The 18,598-nt window shown below is 39.2% G+C and overlaps 1 protein-coding gene across 3 annotated transcripts in view; it reads left to right on the top strand.

Moving 5' to 3' along the window:
* KTN1 (kinectin 1) overlaps positions 1-18,598 on the top strand; it is a 91,767-nt gene that overhangs the window by 385 nt on the left and 72,784 nt on the right. The window lies entirely within an intron of this gene.

The following is an 18,598-nucleotide window of genomic DNA, read 5'->3' as shown; positions in this document are numbered from 1 at the left end:
TTCATGCCTGTAATTCCAGCTACTCGGAAGGCTGAGGTGGAAGGATCGCCGGAGCCCAGCAGGTGAGGCTGCGGTGGCCGGGAGCGGCCACTGCACTCCAGTCTGGGCGACATAGCGAGACTCCAACTCAAAAAAAAAAAATAAAATAAATACATATAACATTTATAAAACACGTGTAAGCTATGAAGACACAGCTTGAGTGCTGTCCTACCTACCTCTGTCTGCTTTTATTGCCCCCCCCATGTGACCACCATCCTTCTTACCTCTTTGCTTTGCTTTGTGTTTTGCCAGATCCATCTGTATCCCGGTACTGTTTACTTTGTTTCTTTTTGGACTCTGTAGGTGCGATTCTTCTCTGTGAGTTTGTTTGCACCTTCCCTTTTTCTCTCCACTTTGTGGTCTTGATATTCTTTTTTTTTTTTCCTGTTTGAGTCGGAGCCTCACTCTGTCACCCACACTGGAGTGCAGTGGCACGCTCAAGGCCACCCCAACGTCAACCTGCTGGGCTCTGGCAATCCTTCTGCCTCAGCCTTCCAAGTAATTGGAACTGCAGGCGTGCGCTACTATGCTCGGCTAATTTTTGATTTACTGTAGAGACGAGGTCTTCAAGTTGCCTGGGTTGTTCTTAAACCTGTGGGCTCAGGCAATCCACTTGCCTTGGCCTCCCAAAGTACTGGAATTACAGGCTGAGCCACCAAACCCGGCCCTGATAGTCTTTCATTGTGTTGTACATGGCCCTAAGTCATTTGCTTTCAGTGCTGGGTGTGAATATTTTACAATTTTTTAATTTCCTGTAGACAGACATTTAGGTTTCCAGGTTTTTTGTTAGTAAAAGCAATGCTGCTATGAACACCTTACTGAAGTGTCTCCAGGATAGTATTTTTCAGACTTTTTTGTTGCCACTTGTAATGTGGTAGCCCCAAATCTGAGACCGCTTGTACATGATGTTTACCTTTTCCAAATAAGTCACTCTGGTAGGGAGAGGCATTGGTTCATTAAACTTATGAGAGGGCACCGATGGCGGCTGGTCTGTGAGGAATCCATGTCTTGGGACAGTAGAGCAGACAGTGTTATGATAAAGCAAATTAATTGTTCAGATTCCTACATTGTTTACAGTCAAATTGGTTATGGGTGAGGACTACATTATCTTTAGAAAAAATTTTTTTGGGGAGTCTTGAGTCTCACTCTGTTGCCTAGGCTTGACTTCAGTGGCACCATAACGACCACTGCAGCCTCGACCTGCTGGGCTCAGGCAGTCCTTCCACCTTAGCCTTCCAAGTAGCTGGAACCACAGGCGGCCACCATCTGTGGACTGAGCGCTTGCCAAGTTGCCCAGGCTGGTGTTGAGCCCCTGGGCTCCGACAGTCCTCTCGCCTCAGTGCTGGGATTACAGGCTTGAGCTACCACTGAGTACTGTATATCTTTAGGTTGCCTGGTTGTCGGCATGGCATGAAGGGTCACCTGCATCCTACCGGCATCCTGTGACTTATACTGGGAATGTGCGCATATCCTGCAGAGACCAGCCTTGAACTGAAGCTGCTCCCTGGGTGAGGGTTAGAAGGAAACCAGGTTTAGAGAAAAAAGCTTATGTCCTGATATTTTACCTCTACTTACCGTAAGAAACATGTCTTACATTATGACTTAGTACAGTATCAGGTGTACCCATGTATAAGGAAGATGTTTGACTGGGTACAGTGATACCTGCCTGTAATCCCAGCACTTTGAGAGGCTGAGGTGGAGGATCTCTCGAGCCCAGAAGTTCAAGACCAGCCTGGGCGACATAGACCCTGTTTCTACAAAAAAACAGAAAAATGAGCCAGGTGTGGTGGTACCCACCTGTGGTCCCAGCTACTTGAAGGCTGAGGTGGGAAGATGGCTTGAGCCTGGGAGTTAATTGTTCCACAGCACCCCAGTCTGGGCAACAGTGTGAGACCATCTCAAAACAAAGCAACTATGATGCTGTTGTTATGTACTATTCTGTTTTATTACAACTGAAAATGGTAGTCAAGACCTATTACATTTTCTACTATCCACTAATGAGTTGAGACTTAAAGTTTTAACAGTTTTAGGACTTATAGCTAGGTAGAAATAGAATTGCTCTACTGTAGGAGGCATGTACATTTTCAGCTTTACTAATTAGTGCTGAATAATTTTCTTTCCAATGAAAGTGTACCAATTTATTCCTTTCATCAGTAATGTAAGTAAACATACATGTGATGGTTCCACATTCTTGCCTATTGATATTGGCAAACACTACAGTGAGCCTGTTGTGTATGAATTGATACCTTATAGGCTTTGCATTTCTGATTACTGAGAGGAAGCATCTTTTCAGTGTTTGCTGGACATTTTCCCTTGTCTCTGAATTGGCTGTTCATTTTTCTGTTGCGTTGTTGTGGTTTTGGTTGGTAGGAATTTTTTATGTTCTGAACACTAAATTTTTGCCAATTATGTGTCCCAAATGTCTTTTCCCACTTTGTTACTTGCCTTTGAATTTTTTTATGATGTCTCTATTAAAGTTTTAAATTTTAATTTAGTTGAATTTAACAGTATTTTCCTTTTATAATTTGTGCTTTGTGTCTTAAGAAATTCTTACCTCAAGGTTTATGGAAATGTCTTTGCATGCTGTCTTATAAAGTTGTATGTTGTCTCACAATTCTTTCCTTGCAGTTGATTTTTGTTTCTTCCTCTTTATGCTGTTGTTAAAAATTTTCTCCAGGAATTTCGTTGCTTACCATTTCAGCTTTTTTCTTAAAGGCTAAAATGTGTTTATTTACTAGGTGCCTTGAAATCGTTCTTCAAGTTAATAATAGTTCACTTTCTCTCCAGTGGGAATTTGTTTGGAGGCTTGCATCCACACTTTGCTTTTAGAGTTATAAGAAAATACAGTTGACCTCTGAATGTGGGTTTGAACTACATGGGTTCTCTTAAACACGTAGCAGAATGAGAAACCTCAGTATACAGGCTATGGGACTTGATGAGGTGTGGATTTGGGTATACTTGTGTGTGTCTGTGTCTGCTGGAATCAATTCCCTGTGTGTGTGTGTGTGTGTGTGTGTGTGTGTGTGTGTGTGTGTCTGTCTGTGTCTCCTGGAACCAGTTTCCTGTGTATATTGAGGGATGACTTTGTAGGAATGTTTCAAAAAAAGTTTGGATAGAGCTACAGGTATTCAGTAAACTTTGACGTTTTCCCCTCCCCTGGCCCCCCATATGACATTGTAGGAGATTTGTAAGCATTTTAAAGTGATGCCCAGTGTTAGCATGTGGTTTTCTTACACTGTTGAACTGTATGGATACTTGTTGTGAAGCAGCTATTTGTGCTTGGTATTTTGCAGTTTATCACGGTGTATGGACAGACTTCTGTGTTTTCAACTTGGTATACTTACAGTCCGAGGAGTCAGATCTTTCATTTTGGAAAATTCTCACCTCCTTAAATATTGCTTTTGTTTTTACATTTCTCTCTCTCTCCTTTTTATTTTGGTCGGAGTCTCCCTCTGTCACCTAGGCTGGAGTGCAGTGGCAGCCTCGACCTGCTGGGCTCAGGCAATCCTTACACTTCAGCCTTCCAAATAGGTGGGATGACAGGCACATACCACCATGCCAGACTAATCTTTTGATTTATTGTGGAAATGAGGTCTTACCATGTTGCCCAGGCTGGTCTTGGAACTCCTGGGCTCAGGAAATCCTCCCTCCCCGGCCTCCCAAAGTGCTGGGATTATAGGTATGAGCCACTGTGTTCGACTGATTTTCTCTTTTGATAGACCTATGTTGGAGTCTCTTTTAGTTTATTTTCTGTGCCTTTTAATCACTCTATCAACTTTTGTGTTATCATCCTTTTGCTACTTAAAAAAACTCTTTATCTATCTGCTTCTTCAACACGTTAAAATTTAAAAATTTTTGTCAGACTGTTTCATAAAACTAATACCATCTTGTGTGAATTCATGTTTTTATTGATGATTTGTTCTCATTAAATTTCTTCCTTTGCATGTAAAAAAACTTAATAGGTTGCTGTTGGACAAACTCATTATTTTGGCAACTGGTAAATAAAGAGAAACAAGCATCTATCCTACTTTTCCTCTGTGATTTGTATCTTGGGATAACCAAATAGGTTATAGTTTATTCTAGCTAATAAAGAAGGAGTGATAGAATTAGAATATCACCATTTTGTGTATCCTAATGAAAATGTCTACACAAAGATCCCCAGTAGCTAGCTCATGTTACACAGACATCCACACTTGAGGTACCACACTGGCTGTGTTAGTCTTGTATTCAGATCAAAACACTGAGATTTCTTCTAGTCTGTTGAATTTAACTACTAGTTGCTAGGAAATAGAGAAGACAAAAACAAAAACAAACAAACAAAACAAAAAACTCCAAATGCTTGTTAAGCACTGTGGGAATATTAGCAACAAAATTTAGAATGGAAACCTCTCTAGGACCAGCTGCTTTTTTCCCCCAACTTAAAGTTCTGAGAATTGTAGGAAACTGAACAATAAAGGGATGTAGGTGGCTGGGTGTGATGGCTCACAACTGTAATCCCAGTACCTTGGGAGGCCAAGGTGGGAGGATTGCTTGAGCCCAGGAGTTGGAGACCAACCTAGGCAACAGAGGGAGACCTTGTCTCTACAAAAAATAAAAAAATTAACCATACTTGGTGGCTTGCACCTGTAGTCTCACTACTTGGGAGACTGAGGGAGAAGGATCACCTGAGCCCAAGAGGTGAAGGCTGTGGTTGAGCTGTGATCTTGTGACTGTACTCCAGCCTGGGTGACAGAGTGAGACCTCGACTCAAAAAAAACCCACCGAAAAACAAAGGAATATAGGTATGATAGATGAAAGGAGATAAGAAATGCACCAAAGAATAACATAAGATTTACAAAGCAGTTGAGGAAATGTGAACACTGACTTGATATTAAGGAATTATTAATTTTGTTTTGAGTCAGAATCTCATTCTGTTGCCCAGGCTGGAGTGCAGTGTCATGATCACGATGAGCATAGCTCACAGTAGCTTTGTCCTACACTCAGGAGGTCCTTCCATCCCAGCATCTTAGTAGCTGGGACTATAGGTGTGTGCTACCACACCTGGCTGGTTTTTAAAAAAAATTTTTCTGTAGAGACAGGGTTTTGCTAGGTTGCCCATACTGGGCTCAAGTAATCCACCCGCCCAGGCTGGAGTACAGTGACCTGCTTACAACCACCGCAGTCTCAACTTGCTGAACTCAGGCTACCCTTCCACTTCAGCCTTCCAAGTAGCTGGAACTACAGGCGTGCACCTCCATGCCTGGCTAATTTTTTTATTTATTGTAGAGATGGGGTCTTGCCAAGTTGTCCAGACTGGTCTCGAACCCGTGGGTTCAGGTAGTCCTCTGACCTCGGCCTCCCAAAGTGCTAGGATTATAGGTGTGAGCCACCGTGCCTGGCTGGAATTATGAATTTTTAATTTGCCATGAAGCTGAATGTTTTGTCGTCTTTTTCTCTTGGCTCAGAGGGCTTCTAGAAAACTGTAGCTCTGGCTGGGTGCGTGAATACCTATAGTCCCAGCTACTTGGAAGGCTGAGGTAGAAGGATTGTCTGAGCCAGCAGGTTGAGGTTCTGTGAGTGTGCCACTGCACTCCAGCCTGGGCAACAGAGCAAGACTGACCAAAAAAAAGGAAAAGAAAACTGTAGCTGTAGATAATAGGTTTGCAACCTGATTGGTTTTCATACATCTTCCCCTTGGTCTCCTTCCCTCTTTCCCTTTAAAAAAAAAAATCTTTTTACAAGATGTACAAATCCTATTCCCTCTCCCACTCCTTGGCATTAGGCAGTGAACCTGGTCTGTTTTGCTGCTGTTACCTTTGGGAGCTGAACTGTCCAACCATCCTCCACTTTAGGTATGGGTTACTGTTTGAATTTTTATTTCATTTTTTGACCCAGTTAGATGTTTATCTACCCAGTTTGAGTTTATCCATATCTTTTAAATAATTTCCTTGTATATTTCATGCCTTTATTAAGTGTTTGGCATACAAGAATCCTTACTAGAAGTCTTTGTCTTCATTTCTACCTATTCTAGTATTGCTTTTTGAATCTCAGCTGATGTGTCCTGGGTAATACTCAATGTTTATTGAATGCTATAGTTTGCTGATCCGTTCTCTTCCTTTGCTTGAGTCTGTCGTCTTTTAATCTTGTTGAATATTATTAAATTCTGTAGAACACATCTAATTTTTAGTGTCATACTAATTTATGATTACAGTGAGCTAAACTTCTCGTCTTGAAGTGTGGTCCTTGATCCTGCTACTTTATCTCACTCGTGGTCTGTTTCTTCATTCTGTTTTGGAGTTGCTAGTCTTACTCTGACTGTGTGGGGGTTTTCTCTCTTTTAGGGTAGGACTGCTGTCCCTTGCTGTCTGACTCTTATTGTTGTCTGCACCTCAAAAAATCAAATATTCAGTGACTTGAATTCATTCTTGAAAACACTGTTGCTAATTTAAACACTGTCCAATCCCACTGTTAAATGAAAACATTTCCATTCATTTTAGTGGGCAATTTTAATGCTATACTTCATCCCAGTTTTCACAAATTAGGTAAATATTACTTCATCTACCAATGAAGATGAATTGATATGAGCATAAACAAATGGAAAGTAAACACACTTTATGCATATAATGTACCATATCACAATGAAGACTTATTGTATTTACCAAAAGAGAGAGGGAAAACTTGGTAGCTCTGTTGGTTGGGTGTCGTTCTTTGGAAAGTCTGTTTTTCTACCAATTTCAAACTTTTTGGGAACTGAGGTTATCTTGCATTCAGTCTACACTTAAAAGTCAAGAAAAGCACCATCAGGGCAATAAAGGCTGGACACAACTTGTTTAAACTGTGGGAAATAGAACACATGCACAAAAGATGGAAGAGTTGTAGGAGATGGTAGGCACATCTTTGATTGATGTTATTGTGGTTGTGTGTGTTTCCTCCCCTTTCCCCCCTCCACCCCTACCATGTCCCACTACTGCCAATCCCTTTTTTACAGTATTATGGTGAATGTTCAGGGTCTGCTTATGAGTGAGTGAATGTTTTCTTAAGCCATAGTTATTAGGGTACAATTTCAGAGAATGGTGGCCACATAAGATTGTGAATCAAAGCAAATGCCTCTTAATTTCAGTGAATCAGAAGGAGCATTTCTTATTTTTTTAAATTCTTTAGCTTCACTGTGATTAATGATTAACAGAAGTAATGTTCCAGAAAAGCCTGTATGTGAGAACACATAAGTCGTTTCCTTGCCTTATTTTAGTTTCTTCATCTGTATGTACTTATAGTTACATATGTGTAAGTTTTGCCTTTTATCATAATTTTGCTGCTGGTGCAGACTTTGTATCTTTGCTTTCTCTTAAATAGCACTGATAGGAATTTCCATGTAGAACATTAAAATAAAAATGGAAATGTAGACTGTAGAAGTGTAGACAACAGAATACATTGTAAGTTTTTAGGGAAAAAAGTCAGACTTCACTATTTAATTGGTGTACTTGACTAGAAAATGCTGTGAAGTTTTGTCCTAATTTTATATAGCTTTGTGTGTGGAAGCTTGTAATTGAGAGGCCAGAGAAGGGAAATTCTCTGCTGGTACTCTTCCTGAAATGTTTACTGGGGGAAAGAAGGTTAGCTGTAATCCCTGATGAGAGCGTATTGGAGTTTCAGTCAATCATGCTCTGGTTGCAGTAGGTATTGTTCACATTAAAAAAACGACATTCTGGATTAGTAAATTTTATTTATTGTATTTTTAATTGTTTATTATTGTCAACTTTCAGTTTTGCTTGTTATATATTTGACAGGCTTTCCGCTCTGAAAATGAATATTCCAGTGTTTAGCTGGGTCTAGGATTCTGTTAATGACTATTGTTTTTGTGGAGATTTTATTATATTATCCTTTGGCTTCTATTGCTGAGTAATATGTAAATCTAAATTCCTTTATAGGCAGTTTTTTTGTGTTTCTTTCAAGACTTGCTTTACAGCTTTTGAGTTATACAGTGTTACTACAAGTATGTTTAAATACCATTCTTTGTTTTTTTCCTCTCTTTGAATTCCCGTTTGATTTGGTGAACTTATCATTGTATACTTCCTATCTGTTAATTTTTCTTTTATATTTTCCCTTATCCTTTTGTGCCACATTGTCAGTTTTTATCAGATGAATATTCTATTTGTTAATTCTTCAACTTTGTATAGTTATCAGGCCATTTAGCTTTTAATTCCTGGGCATGTGTGTGTTCATATATATGTGTGCACACAATTTACAAACTTTCCTCAAGTCTTTCTATTTTCTTAGGAGTCTTGTGTGTGTATCTGATTTCTTTTGCAGCTCTAGTGGCTGCAAAATCTTTTTATAATCGCTCACATTCTGTTTTCAGGAGTTCTTTGGGCTATGCTTCCTCTTTGTATCTACTAGCTCTTATTCATTTTTGACTTAAGTTCACCTCTGGCAGGGGTGTATCTGCAAATACTGTACTGTGCCGATTATATTGGATAGAAAGCATTTTTTTCCGGATGGGTTTTGTTTCCTTCTTAAGAGTCTTGGGCCACTCATGGCCTTTGAGTCATTTTCACATTAGTGTTTTTGATGGGAAGTGGGGGAATGAGGATGTTCTGGAGTGGCAGAGACTATGGAAGCAAACATCAGAATGCATGGCTATAGAATCCTACTGGGGACTTAAGTTTAGTCACTTATTTTTGCCATAAAATGTCTGGAATGTTTTCTAGGCAGACTTACCAGTCTTGATGGCTCTGGATTCACATGGACATAGAAAGGCCTTTGACAAAATAAGGTTAGTTTAAAAAAAAAACAAACTCAGAAAACCTCATGTCTTCTAGGTCTTTTGTGGTTTAATTTTTAGCCTTTAAAATTTTGATCCATATGTAATTGACTCCTCAAAATGGGTGTCATTTGTGCCGATACCACTTATTAAATAATTTTTTTAACTTACTGATTTGAGATAGCACTCTGATAATATACTAAACCTTTTGTGCGTACTCGGGCTATTTTGCATTTATTTGGTGTTCTTGGGCAAAGTTTAAAAATTCTTGTTTCATAAGCCAAGTCTTTTTCAGTACTTAGGGTTATTTTGGATAGTATTTGATATTGTTATTTACATTTCATGTTTAGTTTGTAAAATGATGTTTTTAGGTATTATGTCTTTTCTGGAGATAAGCAAGGATAAATATAACATTTGGCCATTTTAGTTCTTTAGTTGTTGAATGACATAAGGAGATGTACCTAAGAGCTATTTTATTAGCCTGTTATGTTCAACTTTAATACCCTAGCCAAACTTTCCTAAGGGAAGGTAAATTTTTGTGAATGGCAAATTTTGAAGTAGGTTTTCTGCTTGCTGATAAATTTAATTGAGATTTAGTTTAATTAAATTTAAGCATTAGTTAATAGGACTACCTTGTGGTAAGTTGGTTTGGACATATTTGATAAGGTTAGGGTAGAGATAAGACCACTGAAAGAAGATAGGGAGATAAGATTTGAGCTCAAACCTACAAAGAACTGGTCTAACATTCTCCTAAAGAAATGAAAGAGGGCTGGGCACGGTGGCTCAAGCCTGTAATCCCAGCACTTTGGGAGTCCAAGGTGAGAGGTTTGCCTAAACTCAGGGATTTGAGATGAGCCTGGGCAACTTGGTGAGACCTCATCTCTACGGTAAATAAAAAATATTAGCCTGGTGTGGTAGCGCGTGCCTGTAGTTCCGGCTACTTGGAAGGCTGAGGCGGAAGGATCGCTGGAGCTGAGAAGGTTGAGGCTGTGGTGAGGTGACCGTGAGCGTGAGCGTGCCATTGCCCTCTAGCCTGGGCGACGGTGAGACTCCAAAGCAAAAAAAAAAGAGAGATGAAAGAGGCTTATGGGAGGTGTTCATCCCTGGCTTTCAAGTGTAAACTGACTGACCATTCGACTGGAATCTAATCTGAGTGGCTAGGATAGTAGTTGGTTTAGGTGGCCCTTTCTAAATCAGAGATCTTGTGAAAAGGAAAAGTAAGACAAGATTGTACATTTTAGGAAAGAAAAGCTATGTGTGGAATAGCTGTTTTGTACTTAACATTATTGGTATGTGTTTCATGTTGTGATGCTAATTTTTTTAGCAGTTTTGATGATTTATGCTCTTTTGTCTTTGAAAACATTTTGTGTTGATTTGAAAGACAATATTTTTAAAAGTTACTAATTTTTTTGGTATCCAAGTTTTCAATTTGTCTAATTAAATTATAAATTAGAGCCGGGCTCGGTGGCTCAGCCTGTAATCCCGCGCCTTTGGGAGGCTGGGTGAGTGGATTGCCTGAGCCCGCGGGTTCGAGACCCGCCTGGGCAGCGAGACTTCATCTCTACAATAAATCAGAAAAATCAACTGGGTGTGGTAGCGCATTCCTGTAATTCCGGCTACTTGGAAGGCTGAGGCAGAAGGATCACTGGAGCCCACGAGGCTGCAGTGGCCGGGAGTGGCCACTGTACTCCAGTCTGTGCGACAGAGTGAGACTCTACTCAAAAAAAAAAAAAAAAAAAAATTATAAATTAGGATTCTTTGCAGAATAAACTTGTAACTAGATTATCTCCTATGTAAGTGTTTTTAAATGAGCAGTGCCTTTTCCTGAGAAAATGGACTAGTTTGGGCTGGATGAGTAAGCAAAAGTCCAAAGGATATCAATATAGCTTTCAGCAGCTACTGGCTGTGCAGTTTTTTTTCAGTTTCTTGGCAAAGCTGTTCAAACTGATTTATCTGTTCTCATATTAAAGGAAAGAAGTTTGATTAGAAAATAGACATTTCATGTGTTGTGACAAGATACTTAAAGGAGAAATTCAGTTTCATTGCTCATTTTTGGCATTAGTTGGGTTTATTTCAAATTGAGGTAGCAGTACTTTAGAATGGGTTTTATTGCTGAAGTAACTTGAGGGTGTGTTAATAAGATGTGAGTCATAGAAATAACTGTGTGTTGCAGTTTAAAAGGAGAAATTGCACCATAGCTCTGAGATTTTAATGTAGTCTGTAAAGTTAATTTTAGAAAAGATGTTGTAAATGGAGTTTCCATGTTGAGGAACTCAACGTTAGATTTACTAGATTATTTTGTCTTTTGGTTACTTTGAATCTCTTTTACCTTACTTTAAAAGATAATCTTATAATTTTACTGTACATTCTGGGGCCATTATGCTTTTAGCATAGTGACTGACTAGGACAGTAGGAATTTAGATGGTTTTTTGTATTTTGATAGGTATTTTAGAAAATGGTTAATGCTTTGTCTGTTTTTCCCATTCTACTATTTGTCTTTTTAATTGATTTGTAGATTAGAGTTTGTTTTTAAAATTTTTTATTGCCTATGAATATACTTATAAACATTTAAACATATAGAACTATATAAAATGTGCCTATTTTCTTTTGTTTTCATGTAATTGATGCTTTTTTCTTATGTTTAAAACTTTATCTGGATGTTTTTTATTTGATCTGAATGGTACAGCCTTCTGATTTGAGGTAACTTAAACTAAATTTTTTTTATCTATTTGGATTTATTTTAGATTTTGAGTTCCATTATTGTCTGTTTCTTACCTTTATCAGATTGTGGTATGCTGCTGCCTCCCTATATTTATTAAAACTGTCTAGTATTTCATAGAATTCTATGTCTGAATTCATAGAGAGTAAGTGCTCTGAGATTTTAGGAGGAATACAGCTGTAGACATGGTACTTGAGCTGAAAGAATAGGACCACGTTGAGGCTCAAGTTAGGTTTTTTTAACTCTGATTTTTAGATCAGGTAGATCATAAATTCATTTGAAGTCAGCAGATCTGTTTGTGAACACTGCTAAACATGTTTTTCACTCAGAGAATATCAATGACTACCATTTTATAAAGAGTGAAAAATTCTGCAATAATTGTAATGTGTTTTATAGGATCTCCAACACCACCCTTTTAATCTTTGTTCTCACTAGTGACATTGCTTCCCATTTTGTTAAGAGAATGGTAGCATTAGGGAGAGCATTTTCAAAAAATGTCTACACCATATCATATTTGTGCAATATCTGTACCATATCATAACCTCGCCTGCCCCGTGTCTGTGCCTTTATACTCATCCTTCCTTATATTTCTATAGATGAACTGTATGTGCAGTCATAGAAGGTCAATCTCTCTATCTAGTTGTATGCCAGATTCTGCCTTCTCTCACTGTTGGAAAACATTGCCCCTCACTTCTGTATCATCAGTCTTTCCCTTTCTACTGAATCTTTCTTGTCAGCATATCACCATGCTGCAATTTCACCCATCTTTAAAAACCAAACTCTCACCGTCATATTCATTCCCGGGTTTCATCTCATTTCTCTGAAGCCCTTCACAGGAAAGCTGCTCCAAAGAGCTGTCCACACCTGCTGGAGTTCATCTTACTCTTGTTTGTTTCTGTCAGGTTTTGGCCACTACCACTCTAGTGCTTTGGTCAAAGTCACTAGTAATGTCTGTGTTGCTAAATCCAAAAGTCAGTTTCTAGTTTTCATTGTATTTTACTTACCAACACCACTGGACAGCACTGATTCCCCTCTCCTCCTTGACACACTTTATTTGTCTAGCATCCAGAACAGCATGCTCCTAATTTTTCTTCTACCTCTCCTCAGTCTCCTTTGTGAGTTCTTCATTTTCCTGTTGTTGAATTGCCCAAGGGCTCAGTCTTGGGACCTGGTCTCTATTTATACCCATTCTTCTGGGATTTTATCCAAGCTTATGGCTTTAAATATAGACCATTTCAGATTTATATCTCCAGCCTGCACTTATCATTTGGCTACCTGACATTTTTATTTAGCTGTCTCTTGGACATCTCCACCTACCTAATAACCTCACTCCCAGTCTTCAACCCCAACCATGTCCCTGACACATTTTTCTTATTTCAGTAAAGGGCAACTCTGTTGTTTTTGGTCTTCTCTGAATGCTTTGGAGTTGTCTTTGGCTTTGTTTGTTCTCTCATACTCCACATCCAGTCCATCAATAAATCACCTTGGCTCTACCTTTATAACATATCCAGAATTTGACCTCTTCGCCTGGTGCCAACTTGCTTCCATCGTCTCTATGTTATTTCAGTTGTCTCTTAGTTTTCCCTGCTTTCACTTTCTCCCTGCATCCATCCCTACTCAGAACCCTTCACTGGATTCCCATATTGCTGCTGAAAGTACTAGCCATAGTCCTTCCAACATCTTGCAAGAGACTGTCTGATTTGTTACCCACACTTTCTAATCCCTTCCAGTGCTCTCTGACACCATCTGCTTTTCTTCTTGTTAGTTCTGCTTGAACCACACTGTCTTCACTGCTCTTGCTCAGGTGGCTTGTTTCTGACTCATGATGTTGTGCTTGGTCTTCACTCATTCACTCCATTCTGCTCTTCATGTAGATACACACAGTGGCAGGGCTCTGTCCCTCACTTCAGGTCTTCTTGGAAATGTCATTTTTTTGAAGGAAATTCTCCCTGACCACTCCACTCTAGATTGTAACCACCATCCACTTTCCTTTTTCCTGTGCTCTGAGTTCATCTTTCCTGCCTGTCACTCTTCTTGCTTCTCTAGATTGCATGTTAATTGTTGGTCCACCTTCCCTTTAGTAGAGTGTTAACTCTTAAGTGCAGGGTTTGTGGCCCTTTTCCTACTGTTAGTTCAGCGTGCCCCAGAACAATGCTGACATATAATCAATGCTAAATAACTGAATGAATGAATAATGAAGGTTACTATGGAAGACAGTAGTTGAAATGATATTCATAGGATATGAGTACCATACATAGGTGGAAGTTTTTAGATTTGATGGATGGGAAAAGGTAAAGTGCTTTAAATGGAACTTGAGAAAGTATTTGCTTTGGCTGCCTGATTTAGAATCCATGGTAGCTTCTCACTGCTTAGTTTTCCTACTTAGTTGTCTGTTGATCTTCTCCAGGTGGTTGTCCTTTATATTCTTCAAAATCATATCTAAAACCCCTGGAGACTGGGTGCCATGGCTCACGTTGTAGTCCCAGCACTTTGGGAGGCCAAGGCAAGAGAATTGCTTGAGCCTAGAAGTTTGAGACCAGCCCAGGCAGCATAGTGAAACCTCGTCTCTATAAAACAAATCAGAAAAATAAGCCAGTGTGGTGGTGTGTGCCTGTAGTCCCAGCTACTTAGGAGGCTGAGGTGGAAGGATTGCCTGAGCCCAGGATATCAAGGCCGTGATGAGCCATTATCATGCTGCTGCACTCTAACCTGGGCAACAGTGAGACCCTGACTACAAAAAAAACCCCAAAAAACAAAAACAAAAAAAATCTCCCAGACATGAACCTGCTCTTATATTCTTGATCTCGGCAGGGAGTCTCATTATGTGTGGAATCTTCCAAGCAAGGCATGTAGGAATTGTTTTTTTTTTTTTTTTGAGTTGTAGTCTCATTCTGTTGCCCAGACTGTAGTGCAATGGCATGATCATGGCTCACCATAGCTTCAAACTCCTGGGCTAAAAGGTTCCACCTGCCCCCTCAGCCTTCTCGGTAGCTGGGAATACAGGTGTACTACCATGCCTGGAGAAGTTTTTTTTTTAGAGACAAGGTTTCACTATGTTGCCCAGGCTCTTCTCCAACTCCTTGGCCTCCCAAAGTGCTAGGGTTATAGGGGTGAGCCATTGTGCCCAGTCTGCACTCACTTCCAAATAGTGCCTTTTCTTGTCAGTTGTCTACCCACGTATTCCTGTCGGCACTGACTTGATTTGACTATTTGGTCTATGTCTGTTTGGACTATTGGAAGTCATTTCAATTGGTCTCCTGGCACCTGTTTTTAACTTGGCCATTGAATATTGAATTTTGATTATTTTTATCAGACAAAAACTAGATTTGCCCAGTCACTTTTGATAGTTTATGTCCTTGGCTCATTTTCCAGATTCCCTCTTATTTCTTTATGTGTAATCTATATCTGTTAATTCCTGCATCTTAAGTCTTTTTTTTTTTTTTAGTTGGAGTCTCACTCTGTCGCCCAGACTGGAGTGCAGTGGCATGCTCACCGTCACTGCAGACTCAACCTGCTGGGCTCCAGTGATCCTTCTGCCTCAGCCTTCCAAGTAGCTGGAACTATAGGCGCGCAGTACCACACCCAGCTAGTTTTTGATTTATCGTGGAGACGAGGTCTCACCAAGTTGCCCGGGCAGGTCTCGAACCCGCGGGCTCAGGCAATCCACTCGCCTCAGCCTCCCAAAGTGCTGGGATTACAGCTGAGCCACTGAGCCCGGCTGCATCTTAAATTTTGGGGGACCTAATTCTTTAGTTTATCTTTGCTGCATCTTGCCTCATGGTGGCTTATCACATGTTCTCTCATTTTGTTTTGTGGGCTCATTTATGGATGGCAATCTTTGAAAGTTTCAAGGAACTTGGCTTGAGGAAGGATTCTGTCAGAGAGGATATACATTTGTTTCTGCCATTTGTACTCCTAGGTATCACCAACTTGGGACCACTTAAATTTTTTGGCTGCCATATTCAAGGTCATGCAAGTAGCTTGGACCATAAAGCCATATAAGAAGAAACTCATGGAAACCAAATTTTAGGGAAGACTGAGCAAAAGCAGAATTGGGGCCAGAAACCAGGACTCATGACTTCCATCTTAGTGTTTCATTATATTGCTATTTACCAATCTTAACATCATTTGCTCAGGATGTATATCTGAAATATAACACATACTGTATTTGAAGGTCAGCAAATACTTCCCATATGCCTAATGTTTAATTTTAGCTGGAGAAGTTCATTAAATGTTGTAGGTAATTCTTTTCTGGAATGGAATGGAAATCTGATTAAATTATTACTTGGCCACCAATAATAGACTTTTTATCACCATAGAGTACTTACCATAAATAAACCATTTTTCTTGAAAGATTAACTTGTCCGTTTAAAAAACAACATAAGATGTTATTGTGGGTTTAAAGAAACGGAAACATGGTATGAATAGTGGCATGTTTGGAATGCAAAGTATTTAGGTTCGGTGTGATCAGATTACAGATAGTCTTTTTTTTAACTTATGAACATTATTTTTACAAAGAACCTGTAATAATAGATTTGAACTTAGACCTCACAGCTACTTTTAGTCATATGTTTTACGTTAAGTAGTAAAGCTCTTATAGACTCTGGGAGCCTGTATATCTTTAAAGATGTATTCATTTAGTTGTTCAGACATTATTGATTTATACAAGAGTTTTTATGAAATTATGCATTCCTAGGTTGAAAACTACCTTTTCCTCTTCATTTATTGTTTTTGTTTTTTTAGAAATGTGTCTTCTTGCTTGCATGTTGTTTGCTGTACATCAGTGGAAAAAGACTTTCAGTTTGTTCAGATTTCAGTCTTGAATTTCAATTTGTTAAATTTTTCCTAGTAGTTCTTTTTAGTAACCACAACTGATATAATTTTATCAATTAAATAGAAAAATGTATAAAATTTATTTTTGTGTGTCATTAAAAATAAATGCTCTCTTAGTTTGGAGAAAAGGATAGCAGAAGTAAGTGCCATCAAAACACCATAGTAGTAAGAAAATAAAACTCGAAATTCTTACATTTACTTGAAATTTAATAATATACTTAACAAAACTGCTTCAGTTTTTTTCTCATATGTAAGCAACAATTCTTTTTGTGTTTTTATTTAAACTTTTTAAAGTGTTATATTGTGCATTGTTTTAATATGGAATAAATTTAAAAAGTTGAACAATTAACTATACATTAAAATATTTATTATCTCACTCTTTCAAAAAGCCAGTGAGGCTCATTTTTCTGCTTAGTCTCAGACTATGTATGTATAATTGTTGTGCTCAACATAACTAATGTGTGGTCTTTTTGCTGTGCAATGTCCCTTGCTGTGTCACATAGTCTTAACTATTGTCAATAGTTGTGGAATGTTTCTGTAGATGTCCCACACTGAGACAGTGCCATTGTTTGCCATTATAGAAACAGTGTATCTATCTTTATGTATATAATTTATTCTTTTTGGTTAAGCAGTTCCATTGAAATTCTAATAATTGCCCCCAGGTTTATATATCACTTTAAATTTTGTTTTACATATTTGATATATTAATATAAGCAGGCCATTGTGCTTTCTGAGACGTTTACACAATTTAACTCAGGTTTTTGTGTGAACAAATGTAAGCTGTAGGATGGTGAATAAATAGAACTTTTATATGATTGGTATTTGCAATACATACTCTGATGAGACACAGGACTTACATATTATTTTCCATATTGTTAACATTACAGTTACTATTTTTGGAGTTCTGTAAGGATAGGGCAGGAATAAAAACTCTCATTCTAGAACAGGGTTTTAAACCTGGAATCCATGCATATACCCTTCATGGAGTTCAGAAACCTACTGAGATAAAATGTAAGCCTTAGTGAGTATGGACACTTTCTCTTCTTTTGAAAGAAGGTCAGTATCTTTTATCAGTTTCTTAAAGGATTTATGTCCCAGTAAAAGATGAAAGACACTGGTGTGGAATGTGGTTTGGGAGTAGCTTGTGCTTCTTACCATTCCATGGATATTTCTCTCCTGGTTCACTTCAGAGAAATCCTGTTTACAGCCACTGGCTGTTTATTGAATTCAGATAGGAATCTATTAAGATTTATGTGTGATTAGGTTAAAAAGATAATATTACAAAGAAAAAGCTTGGCTCCATGGCACATACCTGTAGTCCCAGCCACCTGGGAGGCTAAGGCTGGGGCTGAGATGGTCTGGGGTAGGGATGGTCTTAGGGGAATGGACTTGAGGGGAGGGATCGCTGGAGTCCAGGAGTTGGAGGGTGCAGTTATCTACGATCACGCTTATATGTAGAGAGAGCCCACATCTGAAAAACAAAATATTACAAAGGGCACGTGCTAATATGGGAGAAATCACGAATGTGGTGATTTTTGCCAACACATCTCAAAACCTGAGCCTCTACATGTCTCCATGTTTATCAGTTGAACATTGAATTACATACTGTGGGCTTAGGAAATTTTCGTGTCCTGTTTCTTATCACCAAGAGCTAAATTAATTTTGTCTCAACCTTGTCTTCCCCTTCCCTTTGTTTTCCTATGGTGCCTCCCTCCTAAGTTTCTTCCTGTGTTTTCTCTTCCCAGAATTCCCCTCAGTTTCATTCCTATCCCCTTTATGTCCTCTTTTTCTTCCTTGTATAACTCTGGTGCCCATAGGTATAATAGGAACCTAAGGCATATTAGTAGGTATTGTAGTATTCGTTAAGCACTCACTTAATTTGCCTTTCTTTAGTAAAAAAGAATGGAACATTTAGCCGGGCTCGGTGGCTCAACCTGTAATCCCGCGCTTTGGGAGGCTGAGGTGAGTGGATTGCCTGAGCCCGTGGGTTCGAGACCCGCCTAGGCAACTTGGTGAGACCGAGGCGGAAGGATCACCAGAGCCCAGCAGATCGAGGCTGCGGTGGCCGGGAGTGGTCACTGCACTCCAGTCTGGGCGACAGAGTGAGACTCCAACTCAAAAAAACGCAAAAAAACAAAACAAAAAAAACCTCATCTCTACAGTAAATCAAAAAATCAGCCAGGCATGGTAGCGCGTGCCTGTAATTCCGGCTACTCGGAAGGTTGAGGCTGAAGTGGGTCGGGGCTGCAGTGGCTGGGAGCAGCCAC

This window comes from Carlito syrichta, unplaced genomic scaffold (assembly GCF_000164805.1).
Source record: "Carlito syrichta isolate Samal-C Ts95f unplaced genomic scaffold, Tarsius_syrichta-2.0.1 Scaffold311979, whole genome shotgun sequence".
Lineage (NCBI taxonomy): Eukaryota > Metazoa > Chordata > Mammalia > Primates > Tarsiidae > Carlito > Carlito syrichta.
Note: the sequence above shows the minus strand (reverse complement) of the source record. Positions and strands in the feature narration are given on the sequence as shown.